Here is a 20,548-nt window from a genome sequence, read left to right on the forward strand (position 1 = left end):
ATATATGAAGATTGATCTTCATTTTATTGTTATTTTTACAAGGTACCCCATAATTAGTTACGTAGATGGTGCAGAACAAAGGTTCAACGATATCGATTTTGCTGGAATGAACAAGAACGAGTTTGTAGTGTTCCTTGAAAGATTTGAAAACAAGAGGTGTGTGAATGTTTATTTTTGCATGCCTGATATTGAATTTTCGTTGTTGGATTAGGTGTCTAAACCAATAATTGAACTAGTATATATACTTGAATTATTAGCAAAGTCTTTTTGGGTTACCCCCAGACATAGTAATTAAATAGAATGGCTTCTAGAGAGAGAGAGAGAGAGACTGATTTATTGATTTATTATATGGTTAATAAATAGCAATAACCTTCGGGCATCCAACCAAACCCGACACATCAAATTCCATTCCGATCAAGAACTTGGTGGTATGGCTGAGTGTCCAAGCCCAAATTGATTTAAATAATCAGTTCGTTTTTTTATGAACCACAATTATAGCTAAACTTAGCGGTCATATGGATTTACTAACATGTTATGAAAATAATATATTAATTAAAAATAGTATTATTTAATTAATAATTAATCAGAAGTAATTGGAATTATATTAGAGATTAATTAAATTAACTAAAAATACAAGAGCTGAAGTGTAATTATTCAACAGTTGAACAAATTAGTGTTCCAGAACCTTCTTTGGAAGGGTGGACGAAATTAGGGATATTCCAGGGTTTCTAAAATATTCCCTACAGATAAATAAGAAGCCGGATAATTACCAATTTGAATTAATATTATTTTATTCAAATTAGGGTTATCTACGGTTTCCTAAATCCACTATATAAAGACTCCTTAGCCTAGTTCTTTCAAAAAAAAAAAAAAGACTCCTTAGCCTATGATTTTCATCAGTCTCTTTATTCCTAAGGATAGCTGAAATGTCTCCATCCCCTCTCCTAACTCTTTAAGCATCCTTGTTGCTAGGGTTGGGTGTGAACCATCAGAGGCACGAGATTTCTGGTGTTAGCTTCCAAGTAACTTCTGATGGGATATGGTCATAAGAACATCCTATGTGCTCATACAAACCTTAATGTTTGGATCTAGGTTTCTCTATTGTACATGCAAGTTATCCAAGACTATAAACCCTAGATCTAGAATATGACAATCAATATAACATATAATTAGGGTTTAGATCATACATTGATTGTTATATAGCAATAACAATCCCAATTCCTCCTTGTATTGACTTTAGAAAGCTTAAAGTCACAAATGTCACTCCTCTAATGGTTCACAAACACCAAGAGCAAGAGGATGAGGAGGAGAGAGGATGGAGGCTGCCCAAAAACGTGTGAAACCCTAAAAGGATGCTTAGCCGCTTTTTTGGGGCATAGGGTTCTATATATAGTGAGGCTATTAGGGTTATCTAACAAGGAAACCCTAATTTGGATGCTTAAGCCCTAAGCAACCCATAGATTCCTTTCCTTAAGGCCTTGGACGATTTCCTCATGGGTTTCCCCATAGAATTCGTCCACTCCTTAATATAAGGCAATCCATGGCTCAAATTGCAATTATCTTATAATTACAATTCCAGTCCCTTAAGTTTAATTAATATCTTTTAGTCACAAAACTAATTACCAATTAATTATTGACTAATATTAATTAAACAATATGATTTCTTCTTTATTATATTATTCTCATAATATATTAATAAATCATATTTAATCCTTTCTCTCCATAATTCATCCTATCAAGTTGCTTTGGTGAAGGCAACCCAAAAGGACCATGCACCATCGGGTCAAGTACATACCAAAATAGTTATGGACTTAGACACTAATCCAACAGTCTCCCACTTGGATAAGTCTAACAACTATTATGCGTATGACTTCAGATCCTGATCTGCAATCGTAGCTTTCCAAAGTTGCTGTCAACTCTGATCCTATCAGATACGCGTGTCCTTAGATAAGGGATCATATATTCCTCCATTCTAGATATCGTATGAGACATGATTTCTAATCATTCTCTTTGTACTATTTCTCGATTTTCGATTTATGATGACTGACTAATTGAACAAATCAAATTAGCCCTAGCCCGGCCGAGCATTTACGTTTGTCATCACTAAATCATTGAGGGGCCTAAAGATATCGCTTTTATCCTACTTTGGATAAAAGGAATGGATAAACTTTGATTCAATGCTCGCTTGCACTCACACACCGAATCACACACAACAATATGTTTTATGACACCAAGTTACTGGTGTGTTTACATATTATCAATGTGCAACCGATTTGCAAGATACAACTCACACATCTCGGTTTCAAGAATATAAGATGTTATCGTCTCACCAATCACTCGTGATCCAATTCATGAAGTGATCCAAGTGAGCGTGGGTTTAATCCAATGCTCAAATCATATTCATAAGCACTCATGAACGTTGCAGCAAACATTTGCTTATGTCTAATACTCTTTTAGACAATCCACACACCAATTCATGACAGTCTTCATTCATATCTACTTCCAACATATGAACGACTGTGGCCCGTTTGAATAATTTTACTGTTCTAAACTAATTAAATTATTCAGGAAGTCAAAACATGCAAAGTGAAACACAAGAATAATACTAATCCCATATGGCCTCAACCCTTTGAGCATAAATAAAACACCTTTTATTTATCACCATATTGATTACTCATTATTTGTCGTTTCGGGTAATCAACTTCTTACTTGAATTATTACACTTGTCCCATGCTCTTAGCATGCACACAATGTTTACCTATGGTTCTTACTTTGTGAAATAGATCAAATTGAACACACTTCCAATCATTCTCATTTCACAACTCCTAATCCCTTTCCATAAGTAAAAGAATATCAAATTCTTGCCACTTACAGAATATGCTAGATTCTAACATTTTATGCAATGATCCTTTCATAATGTCACTGCACCAAAGTCACAAAGACTATTGCCCATGATATTACAAAGTTCTCTATCGGAAATTGTTACAATACAATTCCTTAGATATGATGTCTCTCACTCAAAGTACATTCCTTTGAACATCCTTTTACATAAAAGTTTCTAATCTAGACATAGATTTTCAATATTCAATTCCCAGTATGGACACGTTTCCATATTTTCCATATGACAACTCATTCTTAATAGAATCTTGTCTATTCATAATAATGTCGATATGGTCCATCCAATACGGAAACATTTCCATATTTTCCAATACTATACTTCCAACTACTCACAAGCGACCAATCCTCGTCGAACTTTGGATTGTCCTTTGATAGTTGTTTAATTATTTTAGTCAAAACCGATTCTAGTCCTTTTTCCCTCTAAATGCGCTAGACATTTGGAAAATTTTAGAATTGTCAAATATCCAAACATTTGCAATCAATCCTATACCCGAAGCATATGGGACACGATGCATAATGTCTTACATAAAGATTTGATACTTTATCAATCTTCTGTCATAATGTTTTATTTGCTATGTTCTCAAAATTCGAATTGTGAAGAGGAATGCCGTAATCATAATCGAAATTTTGAGAACACACTATGTACCTTTGACTAAATTTATTAACATTTCTCAACCTAAGCCTTTAGATTTGAAATGAAGCATAATATTCTCTCCCTTAATTATAGCAAAAAAACTATTCCATCCTTACGACTTTGCAAAGAATGACTCTTGTTTTCTATAATTAATATTGCCAACATGCAATACTTTCCATAATAATCATACAATCATAACATTTATGCTCCCACTATCATGATGATTATTATAAACATAACACTTATACTCCCACTAGCTTTGACATGTATTCATAAACCAGCTTAACTTCTAGAAAATCAATACTTATTGAATTTCTTAAGTTCATGTTTCTAATACTTAGTGCTTTGATAATCTTTTATCAAGTTTATACACCTTTCCCTTAGATAGCTCTTATGTGTGTCTAAACAATTAAGACTAATTGTCAAATCTCACAATTCAAATTATGGAGAGGGATACCGTAACCATAATCGAATTCGAGAATACAATTTCATAATTACTATCTTCTAAAAATCTTTCTTAGTGAAAGTATTTCCTCACATTCATTTTCATGACGGAGGAAATCTTATGACACTTAGATTTTAATGGTGTATGTGTTCCTATCCATGTGAATTTGTCAAAACCAAAGTTTACGACAAATTCAAACTCATATGGACCATAACTTTCTTAGTCTTGATTTCTTGCCTTATGGTAGCACAGCTGCCCACCATGTCTTCCAAGTAGTTAAGCAGCTCACCTTATCCTATCAATGTACCTTTCGTTGATCAAGGTCCTTGCCTTTTATGAATTCAAACGAGAACTCATAGGACTCACATGCATAACTAACTCAATTGGAATGGCACAGAAACAAAATAGTGTCAACACGATAGGTTGTAAACCTCAACTCGTGTGCTAGTGATGATCGATAAGGTCTATTTTGATTTGTTCTTGAAACTTTTCAAGACCAATAAGACTCCCACTGACTCCTTGACATATAAGATTCTCTTGTCAATAAACATTTATTGACAAACAAATATTCAAGAGTTAGTGTAGTTTTTATCAAAACACTTCATAAATTGGTCCTAGTTGGTCTTTGTCTTATCCAAGACATCACAACTTTCCACATTTGATGAATGTTATAAACCTTCTTAATACTTTTTCACTCAATGTCACAATCTTAACTCTAAGACTTGTTTTGGAATGAAGTATGATTGATTTCTTGATTTAACCATTTCTTCAATTCTTGATTCCTCTTCTCAGACATACTATTATACTAAGACTTACTTAGAGGATCAATTGAGATATGGTTCTTAATCATTAAGACCTATCATAAAGCATAAAAGGTACTCTCCCTTCTTCTTAGAATGGAGAAACTTTTATCTTTCTGCCTACTTGATTCTTCTTATTCGTTCTGCTATTGATTTAAACTTTTTCAATCAATTCAGAATTACACTTAATCTTGTAAGTATAATCATATTTACTAAACCTTTAGTAAATCATGATGAATATTTTTGTTATTCCTATGGTGGACTTGATCAACACGTAACTTTGTGTACTCGATCTCCTAGTCCTTCACTTGACATTTTGTCAATGAATTAGTCTAATTTCCAAATATGAAATTTCTCATTCATCGTGCAACCAAGTTGCATGATTCCAAATTTCTGTCCAATTGAAACTTGGGCGATGAGAAACTCTCCTTATTTGGTAAATTCTCGATTTTTCCATGAACACCATAAATAAGAATCATATCCATTTGTTGTAGAAATATGCAAACACCAATTTTCATAATGATTTCATTGCAAGGAAATAAACAAATAAATAAATAAGTCAAACCAAAATTTATTTTATTTATAAAAGCAGCGGAAAACATTTGTCCTTACAATGCAAAATCCATTGAAAACTATGCTAATACTTCTTTCTTAGCAATCTAATTCTAACTCTAAGTAGTAGCTCAAGAATCTAATCTTCGAGAAATGCGATCGAAATCCATTCCTTCACGGTTAGATTCTGCTCACTTCTTCCCTTAAGATTCATTTCTTTTCTTTGATCCTACAAAACATCAATTGTAATCTTATCACATTATGTATTAAGAATCTAGAATAGAAGCTTAAAAGAGTTGGTTAATGGATTTTACCTATATTAGAGCCATACGTTTCGACTCTCCCATCTCTTAGATCTCTTAGGTAAATGGGGCAGCTTTGTCTCTAATGCCCTTTCTCTTGGCAATAAAAGCAAATCGACTCTTTTGGAACATGACATGGAACTACTTCAGACATTGCCTTTCTCTTATGATCAAACTTTTCGATCATAGCATGTCTTTCGTTGCCATTGTCTATATTCATAGAGGTCTTGAAGGCAGATTCACCAATCAACTTTGCTTTTCTATTGCGCCAAACCATTGCTGATTCAGCAGCAATAAGCATATAGGTGAGATCTATAAGGGTCACGTCGTGGTTCATCATATAGTACTCTCTTACGAACTCACTATACGTGTTAGGAAGTGACTGAAGAACTCAATCAACAGCCATCTCCCCACAGACAACGGATCCCAACATTCTTAACCTATCAATGTGTGACTTCATCCCTAGGACGTGTGCACACACTGACTTTCCTTCTTTATGTTTCCTTGCCAAAAGGGCTTGAGTGATCTTGAACTTTTCAAGCCTTTGAACTTGTGGGTTAGGGAGAATAATTGGAGGAGGTGGAGGAAGTGAAGCATGATTTCTTGTTCCTCGATCGAATCGTGGAATACCATCTTCATGTGGAATGCTTGTTCCACGGGATATGGGAAGACCCTAGTTGTCGAACTTTGACATCTACAAAATGGGAGAAAACGAATTCAAGTTAGTTGATTGATTGAGTCCTTAGTAAATCACCCAAATGAGATACTAAGGCTAGGACCCAACACAATATTCTACAACTCGGGAGAGGGATGCCATAACCCAAATTGCAGAACATTTGAAGGTAAGTGAATGACGATTCACTAATTTCCACCATGAAAAACGAAAAAGAAATTTAAGTTTTAAATCTATGAAAACTCCTAGATCCTATGAGATTCATTGAACATTTCAATGGCATGTTTAAATCTTGATATGCCCCTCTTGTTTGTGACTGGGATGCCGAGGATCACAAAGCGGGTGTGAATAACCATGCAAACTACATGGTGCCCCCACATGTTACAGTCACCTATTCGATGTGCCGGTAAACCACACACGCTCCACCGAACTATGACAAACATTGAGTCACCCTTTGCTACCTTTGATTAGAACCATTTAGTGTGCCGGTAAACCACACACGCTCCACTAATGTCTTCGCAAGGGCATAAAGTGTAATTTCATGGAATTGCATCAATTCACTTTTGCCTAAGTAACTAAGATTGGGAATTTGAAAAACATTTAGTTACTTTTGTACTACATTATACTTAAAATGGAAGGTTTCGTCCTATCCTACCCGTTCGGTTAACGACCCTCCACTAGTCAAGAGTGCGGTGGGTAAGAGTGGATACCCATTCAATCGCCATTTTATAGGCAATTTCCTTAAACACCCCTCATAAACCAACTTCGTGAATGAGGCCTACTAACGGTAAGACTGACTTTTACTCATACATACATACATATATATATATATATATATATATATATATATATATATATATATATATATATATATATATATAATGTTAGACTTTTAATGTTATATATAGTATAGGGTGTATTTTATACTTTTCAAAATACTAGGTGGTCTAATTTAACAATTATACTTTTAATTCAATTAAATTGTAAACCAAAACTTTTATGGATTTATTAAACCTCTTTTAATTATACACCTTAATTAATTAATAAAACCATAAGGGTGTGATGTGAACTTTTCAAAACAATATTACGGTTTTAGAATTTAACATTCCTAATTAGACTTTTAATCAACTTTTAAATTCCAAAACTTGAGAGCAAGTTTTGAAACATTTCACAATATTAGGGTTTAGAATTTAAATATACATCAAAATTAAACAATTAATCAAAATTTAAATTCCAAAACTTGAGGGCAAGTTTTGAAACATTTTTCAAAACATTAGGGTTTCAACTATTTAAATTTCAAAACAACAAAACTTTTAAGGTCAAATTTAAACGATAAACCCTAAAGGGGAAAATGTGAAACATTTCATAACAGAAGGATCAAATAAAAAATAATCTAAATTAACATTTAATCACATAGTTATCCATATTTGATTTATTTAATGATTTCTTGCAAAACAATTTACCAATTTATTCAAAATAATTAATCAATTATCACATAAGGAAACAAATATTTTATTAATTGATAAATATCTTCAATTAGATCAAGAATATAGTCATATATATATATATATATATATATATATATATATATATATATATATATATCAAAAAATCGGATTTATATTGATCTAATATGATAAGGCAAGTATCCTCAAGCAAAAACAACAAGAAATCCCAGTTTTCCCTCTTACTGACCAGCCGACTAGTCGAGTCAGGCATGGACTCGTCGAGTTAGCATGAACTCGGCGAGTTCAGCAAGCAGAACCACTAAAAACGAATTTTTTCAACATACAAGGCATCAATACAATAGAAACCAATCTAGGCTCTGATACCACTGATGGGATATGGTCATAAGAACATCCTATATGCTCATACAAACCCTAATGCTTGGATCTAGGTTTCTCTATTGTACATGCAAGTTATCCAAGACTATAAACCCTAGATCTAGAATATGGCAATCAATATAACATATAATTAGGGTTTAGATCATACCTTGATTGTTATATAGCAATAACAATCCCAATTCCTCCTTGTATTGACTTTAGAAAGCTTAGAGTCACAAATGTCACTCCTCTAATGGTTCACAAACACCAAGAGCAAGAGGATGAGGAGGAGAGAGGATGGAGGCTGCCTAAAAATGTGTGAAACCCTAGAAGGATGCTTAGTCTTGGTTTTGGGGCATAGGGTTCTATATATAGTGAGACTTTTAGGGTTATCTAACAAGGAAACCCTAATTTGGATGCTTAAGCCCTAAGCAACCCATAGATTCCTTTCCTTAAGGCCTTGGACGATTTCCTCATGGGTTTCCCCATAGAATTCGTCCACTCCTTAATATAAGGCAATCCATGGCCCAAATTGCAATTATCTTATAATTACAATTCCAGTCCCTTAAGTTTAATTAATCTCTTTTAGTCACAAAACTAATTACCAATTAATTATTGACTAATATTAATTAAACAATATGATTTCTTCTTTAATATATTATTCTCATAATATATTAATAAATCATATTTAATCCTTTCTCTCCATAATTCATCCTATCAAGTTTCTTTGGTGAAGGCAACCCAAAAGGACCATGCACCATCGGGTCAAGTACATACCAAAATAGTTATGGACTTAGACACTAATCCAACAACTTCAAGCAAGATTTTGATTGATTATCTACTAGTATAATCAAGAGGTATGTAATTATAAACCCTTTTGCTATTTTCAAAATACCTAGGGTTCTTATATGGTTTTTGATATTCAACTGTTATTGTATTCAATAGTGAAAACATAAATCCTTTAGGTTGCATGCCAACTTAGGGTTTAAGCTTTTCTGCCAAAAATATGATTTTTGTAACCTATAAATCCCATTAGTGGTATTAGAGCGATTGTTTTCAATTGAATATGCATGATAGTTGAATAGATCAAGATTAAGGTTTATAGAAATTAAACCCTAAAGGATGCAAATTTCGACTCGGGCTAGGGTTCTTGAAACCCTAGCCTCCACCCTCTAATTTCGAAATTTCTGGTATTTCGTAGGGTTTTCTTATTTAATAATTAATACTTTTAAATTGTTTAAAATTAGATAACCCCTTATACCTTGATTAGATGAAAAAAGATTAAGATTAAATTAAAATTATTTGATTCATAGTTATTGGTAAATAATTATTTAATCCTCATAAGATTTAAATTAATTTAACTAATTGTGAACTAAAAGATAAAGATTAAATCTTAATTGGTTTAGTTTAAACTGAATTAATTCTTTTAATTTCGAAAAAGAATTAAACTAAACATAGTATTTTAGAAAAGTTTTTAAAATACACCTTATATATATATATATATATATATATATATATATATATATATATATATATATATATATATATATATATATATATTGTAAGTTAATTACTATATGTATAAGATTAAGTCAGTCGGATCACTAGTGTGCCTCATTCACGAAGCTGAACTATAAAGAGGGTATAAGGAAACTGCCTATAAAATGACAGTTGAATGAGTGTCCACTCTCACCCACCACTTCCTTATTTGGTGGAGGGTCATTAGCAGAATAGATCTGATAGGAAATTAACTTCATTAAAATTATAATCCTATTAAAGTACTAGAACTATTTTATTAAATCTCAATCTAGTTACTTTAGGAAAAATGTGAATTTGTATGCTAATCCATGAAACTACACATTATGCTTTATATGTCATTAATGGAGCGTGTGTGGTTAACCGAAACACTAATAGGGACTATAAAGAGTAATAATGGGCATCTAGAGAATTATCATTGTTGATGGAGCATGTGTGGTTTACGACACATCAATATGAGATGATAAATGACATCGAGGTTGTCAATCATATTTGCATGGTTTTAACATCTTGTTTGTGATCATCGGTATCCCAGTCACAAATAGAATAGCATAATACGAGATTAAACATACCACTGATAGATTCAGTGAATCTCGAAAGATATAGGAATTTCATTTTGATTGAAATTGGTAAATTGCTTTTACCTATTTTTATAAAAATTCACAATAATATTACAACATCTCTCTTCTAGATTGTGAATTGAATGGTTGAGTCCTAGCCTTAATTATTTATTATGGGTTAAAGTATTAAGGATTATTGTCTTCTAACTAAAACTACTTTTTCTCTGATGATGCTTCTTATCCTTCGTCGTCTACCCACCACTCACGTTTCTCCCCACTCTCAATCGTGTCCAAGGTGACACGTGATGGAACTAACTACAATGAATGGATGTGTAATATCAAGATGGATCTTCGATTCGAGGGCAAAGGGTATGTCCTTGAAGGAAAACTTGTTGAAATCGATGAAGCCACTACTACTCCGAAACAACTAGTCTCTTACAAGAAACACTACGACGATGCAACAAAAGTTGCTTGCATCATGGTCGCTACTATGTCCCCCAAATTGCAGAGGTTGTATGAGGACTATTAGCCATATGAGATGAACAATGACCTTGTGGAAAATTACCACAAGAGAGCTCGCCAAAAGAAATATGAAGTGGTCAAAGCTCTCATGGCTTGCAAGATGAAAGAGGGAGAGTCGGTGTGCAATCACGTGCAAAGAATGCAAAGATATGTGTAACGCCTTGTAAGGTTCAATGTGCATTTGGATGAGGAGTTCGCAATTGACATGATCTTGAACTCCTTTCCAAGTTGTTATGACCAGTTCATTTTGGCTTATCATTTGAACAACACAGAAAACACATTGGCTCAACTCCATAACTTGTTATAGATTACTGAGTCAGGAATGAAGGGAAAAAATCCAGCCCCTTCCAATAATGCTACAATTCTCTCCATTGGGCAAAACAAAGGGATGAAAAGTAATGATGCTCCCAAAGCTAACTAAAAGGGCAAGGCCAATATTGGGTCATCTAACCATGAACCAAAAGCGAGGCCTGGTTCAGACATTCCAGCTGTTAGTGTTCCCAAAGTGGCCACTTGCTACTATTGCAATGAAAAGGGCCATTCGAAGCAGGGCTTCCCCAAGTACTTGCAATACATCAAAGATGGAAAGGTGAAGCCATTGTCTGCATGTATATACATTATTCAAACTAATAACTCACAATCTACTCATTCTTGGGTCCTTGATATAGGATATGGTTTTCATATTTGTTATGATTTGCAGGGACTAAAATGAAGTGAATAAGTGGAGCATGTAAGGATGAATCTGATCATGGGAAATAGGCAATCTTCTCCTATTACCAAGATTGGAACATATCAGCTTGTGCTTAGTGGTGATGTAAGGATTAGTTTAACTGATTGTTGCTATTCATCAGAAATGACGTGAAACATTATTTATTTTCATGCATTGTTCATATAAGGTTTTTTTATTTGTTTAATGATATGAATGGTTCAATTTTAGCATATAAAAATGGTGTTTTTATATTTGAAGTTTTACCTTGTAATGGTGTGTATGAAACTATTACTTGTGTTGATAGCTTAGGTAATAACGTATTTCACATTGATTCGTCTAATGGTTCAGATAAGGCATGATTATGGCATTGTCGTCTTGGGCACATTAACAAGAATCGAATCTCCTAACTCCTCAAGGATGGAGTCTGTTGGGTTTTTATTCAAAAACTAGTTTCAAAAACAAGAAATTTAGCAATGGAAGACTTGATTATTTGAATAACATAAAACAACTTTATAACCCAACAAGGGTCTTCTTGCAAATTGTAGAAAGACTTAAACACAACCAAAGAAGAAGATGAAGAAATCACAACCTTTGTAGTTCTTTGGATCCTCTTGGAAGGCTTGGAAGTTTATGAAGAATGATGAACCTAAGAGACACCAACAGTAACTCAACTTGATGTAGAATGCTAGTTCTTTTGTATAAAACTCTTAAGACTTTTAAGCTTTATGTTCTTATCAAGATAAGACCATAAATAGATCTTAAAGATGCAAGTAATCTTCAAGAATTTTGAAGAAAATAGAGAGAACCCACATGCACAAGCATGTTACAGTTTTCATGCATGAAGTGTAAAGAATGAAAGCCTTTTTCTTATTCATATAACATACACAATATTCATGAGTCTTTAACCATTAAGCACCCATGCTTCTACTAGCTAGATTTGCCCCAAATGCTTCTAAAGAAGAGGACAAAAACTTTTATATATTATAAACAAGCTCATAAAATATAAACTTTAAATCTCTATTAAAAGACAAAAGAATTTATCTAGTCCAAAATATTGTGCATGACTTATTAATTCATACCATATGAATTATGTAATATTACTTGCTAATGAAAAACAATTATTTCCTAGAAATAAATAATCTACAATTTAATTATAAGAGTTTATTGAATATTTATTAAAATCAATTTCAAATAAACAATCAATTATATCAAGTTGTTGTTTGTGTGACCCATTAGTATCATATGTTAATTTGCAATATCCCTCTAATATGATTCTTGAGCATACTAGATCCTTCAATCTCCCACTTGCGCAAGACTCATATTAGACTGATATAGACAGTGGTGAATGTCTAGCAACATTTCACTGCCCCCATCAACATATGAATTCTGACATTATATCAACGCCCAATTTGCAAAAGCTCTAAGTTACAAGTGGTGTATATAAGGTAAGTTTATCAGATATCCCTTTGTCACAGACATCATGTTAAACATGAGATACAGATCATAATCAATCTCATATGATGTTCAACTTTTGGTAAGGTGCCTTAGATGTCTAACTCTCAACATATAAAAGGAACAAATCCCATCTTGACTACATAAGACTCTTTCATAGTTCACACCATACCTGAAAATGGCTTTTATAACTGTCCGGTTAAGGACCAGTGTTTAACCATATCTAAGCATAGTAATCCCTACACTTAAGCCCCACAATGTATCTTAGCTGTTAAGGATACAAAGATAGTACATTTTAATCAAGTATCATTCATGATAATGATCCATGAGATGATCTTGATGTTGGTCAGTTCAATACTAGTTCTCTGACGAGTACATATGAAACTTGGTTACAACCCATTGCCTACTTTCATCCATTGAAATTCAACCAATCCAATTCATATTAGTCTTACTTCATAATTGCTCCCACAATTATAACCAACTATGAACTTTTAGATTATTAAGATTATTCATGGATTAAACATGGCAATATAGAGCACAACAAGTATTGATCTTATGATCATATCCCACTACATCAAAACACTATATAATAGTTGTTGTTACAATGTTCTAATATTCAAATACTAAATCCAAATCCAAATCTCATTTCTAGAATAATAAAGTCTCACATATGAAGCATGACCATTCATACTTAGCTCATAAGGACTTTATTAATGGGTTAAATATGTTGGAGTATAGGATCAGCGTTCTTTAATGACATAGAGTCTCTTAGCTCGATTAAGATTACTCTCGAAGTCACAATGATTTCTATGTGATCCTTGAATGGCAGAGATCAACATAGATTTTCAATGAACTCATTCACCTAATCATATGAGATTTAAACTTCTAAAGTAGTGTACTCTTATTTTGTAATAGATTGTGTCATTTTGTTTTGCTTGGACCTCATTCCAACTAAACTTACTCTTTATCCCTCAATGAAGTCAAAATCCAATTATAGTTCATATTTATATTCATTTTTTTTTAGAAATCAGAATCTTATGTAACTCTGTACATAAAGATTTTTATTCTAAATTAATTGTCTCATATACATTTTCTTTGTTCTTTTAAAGTACTCATAGAATGTTCCTATATTCATCCAGTGACTTAATCATGTATTCAATTAATATATTATGATATGCTCATATACCAGGTTTTATACATAATATGGCATAAATGATGGATTCATTTGCCAAGCAAATCAAATATAAATCATTTCAGCTAGTTCAAACCTATGAGCTAGGTCCTTTTGAGGTTGGCTGAAACTTAGTGCCATGTGACAATGCTAAGGTTCCTCCAAAGGAATCTCTTATCTTGATCTCTTTCAAGATATTGTCAATATATGCATAAGTATATAAAACTTCTGACATTTATTTTATCTATCTCTATAGATTTTACATTCCAAGAATGTGTCTTGTCCTTCCTAAGTCTTACATTTTAGAAATACATTCCGAGTCAAGGTGAAAAGGCTTGGCATGGTTAGAATGTAATTTCTCATGATTCAGTATGTCTCATTCATACAAGATTCGGAATATCACTATGCTCTCACTAGTTCTTAGAAAACAAACATGTTCTATTCATTTTGACATAAAAGCATACCTTATGCTTTCATATTAAAATGATGATTACAACATTGATATGTTTGCTTTATATCCAAAAGTGGATCTGAAGCTTTACACATTTTGTTAGGATAGGATGGATTAAGAAAACCTCCAAGATAATCTATATAGATATCATCTAGTAGATGTCTATTAAGAAAAACAGTTTTCAATCGTATTGAGAATATGAATTTATAGTAAACAATATCCTTATTCATCTAATCATAGCTACTTGTGAATAATGTTTGATCAAAGTCAATGTCATAAGTATGATAAAGATCAGAGTCAATGACACGAGTATGAGTAAATCCTTTAATAACAAGTCTTGCTTTGAATGTGTATAGTTATACATGTATTGTATTTTTCTAGAAGAAGCACTTACTCCTTTTAGCCTTGCTATAGAGAGGAAGTTCATTTAAGACCATACTTGATTATCATACATGGATTATATCTCTTTTTCATGACTCTAAGCCATTTATCATATTCGAGATTTGACATAGCATCTTGGTATTTGATGGATTTGCTAGAAACCATTAAGAAAAGCTCATCAATGAGAGATTCTGCATTTTTTAAGTCATAGACACTACAAGAAAAAGACCCTTTTACGACGCGCAAAAAACAACACTCATTGATTTATGTTATGCAAAAGAGAGTGACATTAAAAAAGTGTCATCTCTTCAAAAAAATTTAAGGATTTAGGTCACTCATTATTGCGTGCCCTTAAATTAGTGTCATAAGAAAAAAAAATAAAAAACACAGAGGGCGCTGTATCTTAAATGTGCGTCCTCTATAAGTGTCGCTTTATAATTTAATGAACGTGCGCAGATACAGGCGAAAATGAAATCCCCAAAATTTTGAAAATCCGCCTTGTTCTTATCTACCTTCTTTCTATCTTTCATCTTCGTAATCGATTCTCCCCTCTCCCTCGTCTCCGATCCGCTTCACCACCATTGAACACTAAAAAATCAATCCACACATCATGCTTCTGTGATTCTCTCCTCTTCGGCTCTCCAATCTCCGATTTCACTCTAAAAACATCGATTGAACCCCTCACTTCACCTATCGTCTACCAAAAACAAATGTTGATTGCAACCACTGTCAAGCACAATGCATCTCAGCTACACATCCAAAACAAGAACATACATTACTCTCAAACACCCCCTTTAGCTTCTTCATTATTCTTGACGTCGTGTGATTTCTAGGGCTCGAAGCAACCTCCTTTATCTTACATTGTAAATCATTCGCCCTCCCATCGCTGACCCTTTTTGAGCGATTTATAGGGCTTGAATCAACATTTACCCTTGTCAACAAGTCGGCCTTAAAATCCCCTAGAACGCCTCACATGTTTCCTACTGTTTTAGTCATGATTCATTGGCTTGTACGAATTGCAATGTATAACAAGCACCTTGCAAATTCCACCTATTCAAAGTTGATTTATGGCGACAACATGTTCATCTATACTCTGAATACTTACCTGCTTTACATAAGGGGAGACGATGATGCAATGGAAAGGGAAGATGAAAATTTCATGGAGAAGTTACACCTGGTACTAATCACTTTTCTTTGTATAATCAAAATACCTAAAAATTAGTTTACTCGGGCTGATTTGGGACCCTGAAACGTTGAAAATAGGAGAAAATACCTCTGGAGGAGAATATAAAGGTCAAACCAGGAGATGTGAAGGATTTGGAGGCAAAACTGGAGACAATGAAGTCTGGGCCATCACCGAGGGAATCAAAGGAGGAGGAACATGGAATGTTGGAAAAGAATATTAAGAAGTTCAACAAATTAATCGAAAAGTTGCAGACACATGTTGTGTCTGTGGAGAAGCTATTGGAAGAAAAAAGAAGGAATTGAGAACTAAAATAGAGGAGAGGTTTAGGATGTGTGAGGAGAATTAAGAGTTGAAGAAGAAAGTGGAAGAACATACTACGAATTTAAGAGATGCAGAGAGGATGAAGAGAGAGTTACAATCTGTGGAAAGAGATATAAGAGAGGCAGAGATTGAAAGGAACAAATGGGAGGAGAAATGTTGGGATCTTAATGCTGTCATATATGGACAAATTTAAAGGAGCTTGAGGCACTTCAGTTCGAATGCAACCAGTCTATGACGAGGTACACTTTTTTGACATATGAATCATCTTTATCACAACCCTTATTAATTTTTTGTTTTCTTGTTGAATTTTTAGGTTGAAACTAGGAAATGACTTCCAGTATAAGTTGAATGACAAAGGTTTAACACCTGCTGAGGTGTTTGGGATAGATTATAAATCAACACTGAATCCTGCACTAAAGTCTTCTAGTGATGATGTAAAGAAAAGTTCAATGGAAAATCTTGAAAGTTTGATATCTCTTCAGCAATTATTTGTAGAAGGTGACTCCTGGATTTGGGAATGGATTTCAAGCAACTCCAAAGACTAGCACCGCCAATGGGATCCCTTCTTCACTTACTCCACCTTCTTGGGATGGTTTTGCTTCATTGACTTCTTACTTGTTTAGCTGGCAGGAATACTTTGATTCAGAAAGTAAACAAGGGAAGAAACTTACATAGCAAAATTATAGTGACATGGTTGCCCTTCATTGTTCTCCCGTTTTAAATTTTTCTGCATATGTGACTCCTGAAGCTTCAGCGCAATTAGCAGCAAAAACTACATGGGGTTCTAGAGTTACTGTTGTTGCCTTTGACCCTACCTGTGGTGGATCTGTCATTGCTATTGTAATTGTTGAAGGTACTTAATCTTTCAACCTTCCAACCTTCTCCATTTGTGAAACATACATTTACTTGTTAACTGTTGACATTGTTTAAGTAGGTCAATACATGTCTCCTTATGACCCAGATGAAGGTCCTTCAATTACTGGATGGAGAGTTTAAAGATGGGAATCCTATTTAGAGCATGTTGTTCTGCATCCGATATTTGGGAATCCTACATCAACTTTTGGTGAACAGCCTCCTATGTAGACAGTGTGGGTCACGAAAGTGAACTGATTACTTTAAAAACAATCCAACACCTACACCAGGATCGACTTCTGAGGGTATAAACATGTCAGATTCTGACATAGAGAAGGAAAAAAGGGTTGTTTTTGATCCTTTTGATTTGCCAAGTGATGTTTTTGATCCTTGTAATCTAAAAAAACTTTAGGCCTAAAAAATTAGCTAGTGAAGGGCAGTTTTGTCATTTCAAGAACATGTGTTGATGCTGTGGCTGTGATGTTTTTACTCAGTTTCACTGAACAATGTGATTGAGGTTTTGGATGCGGATTTTCATTCACTTTCTTCCACTCAACACAGACAACAATATGGCCATGTATGTTTGTTTAAGTTATTTCTCTAATTTATAGATGGTTCTTTTTATGTTGGATTTAATAAAAAATAAAAAAAAATACAGGGATTAGACAGGATAAAATGCAGATTAGAAGGAACAAATGCTCAAGAGGTGAGAGCAATGGTGCTGGTTATGCTAGCTTCTGTCGTATGCTAGCAAGTCATGCTGTAACTGTATAGACAAGTGGTACTCCTACTGGCAGTCCTGCCCCTGGAGCTTCACAGGGTTACTTTTTACTTTTTACTACACTTATTATTTATTGTTAAATGCAAGAAACAACAACATACTTTCTTTTACACGTGTATTATAGCGTCTTATTTCATCTCTTTCTATTAAATCCTTGTACTTTGTTGTGTTTAGCCCTAGAATTAGTTATTTATACTATGGGAAAATGGTGAGATATTCATTTAATTTGTTTCATTTTTCAGCTGCTCAAAATGGCAATGTAAGTTCTACAGCAAGCACTCCAATCCAACCATGGGTACAAGGAGCCAACAACAACAACACATTTGATGGTGCTCCTAACAACAACAACAACAACAACACTAACACTAACACGACTCCCAATCCCATAACATAAAACCAAAAAATTGATTAGAGAATGGCAGATATCAACACCGAAACTTTCCCTGGGACGCCAGCCGACAATAACATAAAACCGAAAATTGATTAGAGAATGGCAAGATGAGTTTTCTACTTAATACTTACTCATCATCATCATCATAAAACTGATCATAATATATTATTCATTTCACAAATGATTTCTTCAGATTGGGTGGCTGAATGCAATTAGAGAATGGCAAGAGGAGTTTGTTGGTAACATGAGCTCTAGAGAGTGTGTAGATACAATCTCCAAGGATCTTCTAGGTAGTCGTGTCTTTGTATTTACGCCAAGGGGAGAGGTAAAATGCTGAAATTGCTTGCAAAGGCAAGTCCATTCTATAACTGTTTGATGAGTATTTTTAACCTAAAGGGTCTCAAGAGTTAAGTCTAATAATGACATCTTGTCTTCATTCTTCAGGTCAATGGCAATATTGTTCCTCCCTTGCATGTTACGCCTTGAGAGAGAGGCTCTTGTTAACTAATTCAGGTTCAAAGCGAACATGGAGGTACGGATATGGATTTTTCTGATACTTGTTAATTTTTTTATAGGAAGCTGTTGATGTTGGTCGATCTTTTTCTTCCATTAGAGGGGTATAATCTAGATGGGAACAAAGAAATGCTCGTAATGGGCTGCATGAACATCGTTGGATTTTTTTTACATGTAAAAAAAACATGTAAAAAGGTGGAACAACCATGTTAAGTCGCTATCTCTTATAGTGGCTAATGCTATGGGCTGGGAAACTTTGAAAGACCTCATGATTGAGGAGTACTGCCCGAGGGGCGAGATTCAGAAGCTAGAGGAAGAGCTATGGAGCCTAACCATGAAGGGCTCCAATGTAGTCGCCTACACCACCAAATTCTGCGAGCTGGTGGCCCTCTGTCCCAACATGATTCCTACAGAGGGAAAGAAAATCGAGAGATACATATGGGGGCTGATGCCACCATACCAGGGAAATGTATTGGCATCACACCCCACTACATTTGGTAGTGCCAAACGATTGGCACAGCGGCTCATAGACCATGGGGTTCGTACCCCAGCTGCAACAACTACCCTGGCCATCTCAGAGCCCGCAAGAACCGCTGATTCCAAGCGGAAGTTTTGGGATGACAAAAAGAAGGCTAAGGCTGCCAAAAAGCAACAGGTCATGGTAGTACATATTGTGATAGCACCTGCTGCTGCTGCTCCGGTAAAGCAGTATGCTGGAAGTTTTCCTAAGTGCAACAAATGCAACTTCCATCACGTCGGTGCCTACCGGGAGATGCAGTGTCTGAACTGCAACGAGAAGGGGCACATTGCCCGTTTCTGTAAAGCTCTGGCGAAGCCAATCAACCAAGCCCCCAGTGCTGGAGTGGGCCAAACTTGCTACGGATGTGGCGAGGTAGGCCACTTTAAAAGAAAATGCCCAAATGCAGGGTTTTCCGGAGGAGCGGCAAGAGTTCTGGCCATAGGCCATGAGGAAGCGGTTGCCGACCCCACAGTGGTCATTGGTACGTTCCTCCTCGATAACTCTTATGCATGAATTCTATTTGATAGTGGAGCGGAGATGAGTTTCATGAACCAAAAATTTGCTCATTTACTCAAGCAAAAATCACGAGCACTTAATGAACTGTTCACTGTAGAAATGGCTAATGGAAAGACAGAGAGCACTAGCAACATATTCATAGGGTGTACCCTAACTTTAGATAGCCACTCACTTTCGATCGATCTCATGCCGGTCTCGATGAAAAGTTTCGACGCCATTATCGGCATGGATTGGTTGAGTCTTCATCGTGCCAACATCATGTGTTATGAAAAGGTTGTGCGCCTTAATCTACCGTCAGGTGAAACCTTAGTAGTTTATGGAGACAAACCCGACATGAACCTTCGTATCATTTCGAGCATTCAAGCTCAGAAATTCTTGCAAAAGGAATGTCGTGCATTCCTTTCTCATGTGGTAGATGTGAGCCAAGAAACGAAAGACATTCAGAGCATTCCAGTGGTACGTGACTTTCCCAACATTTTTCCATAAGAACTCCGAAGATTACCTCCGCAACGTCAATTCGAGTTCCGAATCGACTTAGTTCCAGGGGCTACCCCCGTAG

The 20,548-nt window shown here is 34.7% G+C and overlaps 2 pseudogenes; both read left to right on the top strand.

The window, feature by feature from the left end:
• The first annotated feature begins 10,566 nt into the window (after window positions 1-10,566).
• Window positions 10,567-16,916, top strand: LOC111902684 (kinetochore protein NDC80 homolog; annotated as a pseudogene).
• A 1-nt stretch (window position 16,917) lies between these two features.
• Window positions 16,918-17,894, top strand: LOC122194477 (mediator of RNA polymerase II transcription subunit 16-like; annotated as a pseudogene).
• The last annotated feature ends 2,654 nt before the right edge of the window (window positions 17,895-20,548 follow it).

The sequence above is a fragment of the Lactuca sativa genome, chromosome 4, assembly GCF_002870075.4.
Source record: "Lactuca sativa cultivar Salinas chromosome 4, Lsat_Salinas_v11, whole genome shotgun sequence".
Lineage (NCBI taxonomy): Eukaryota > Viridiplantae > Streptophyta > Magnoliopsida > Asterales > Asteraceae > Lactuca > Lactuca sativa.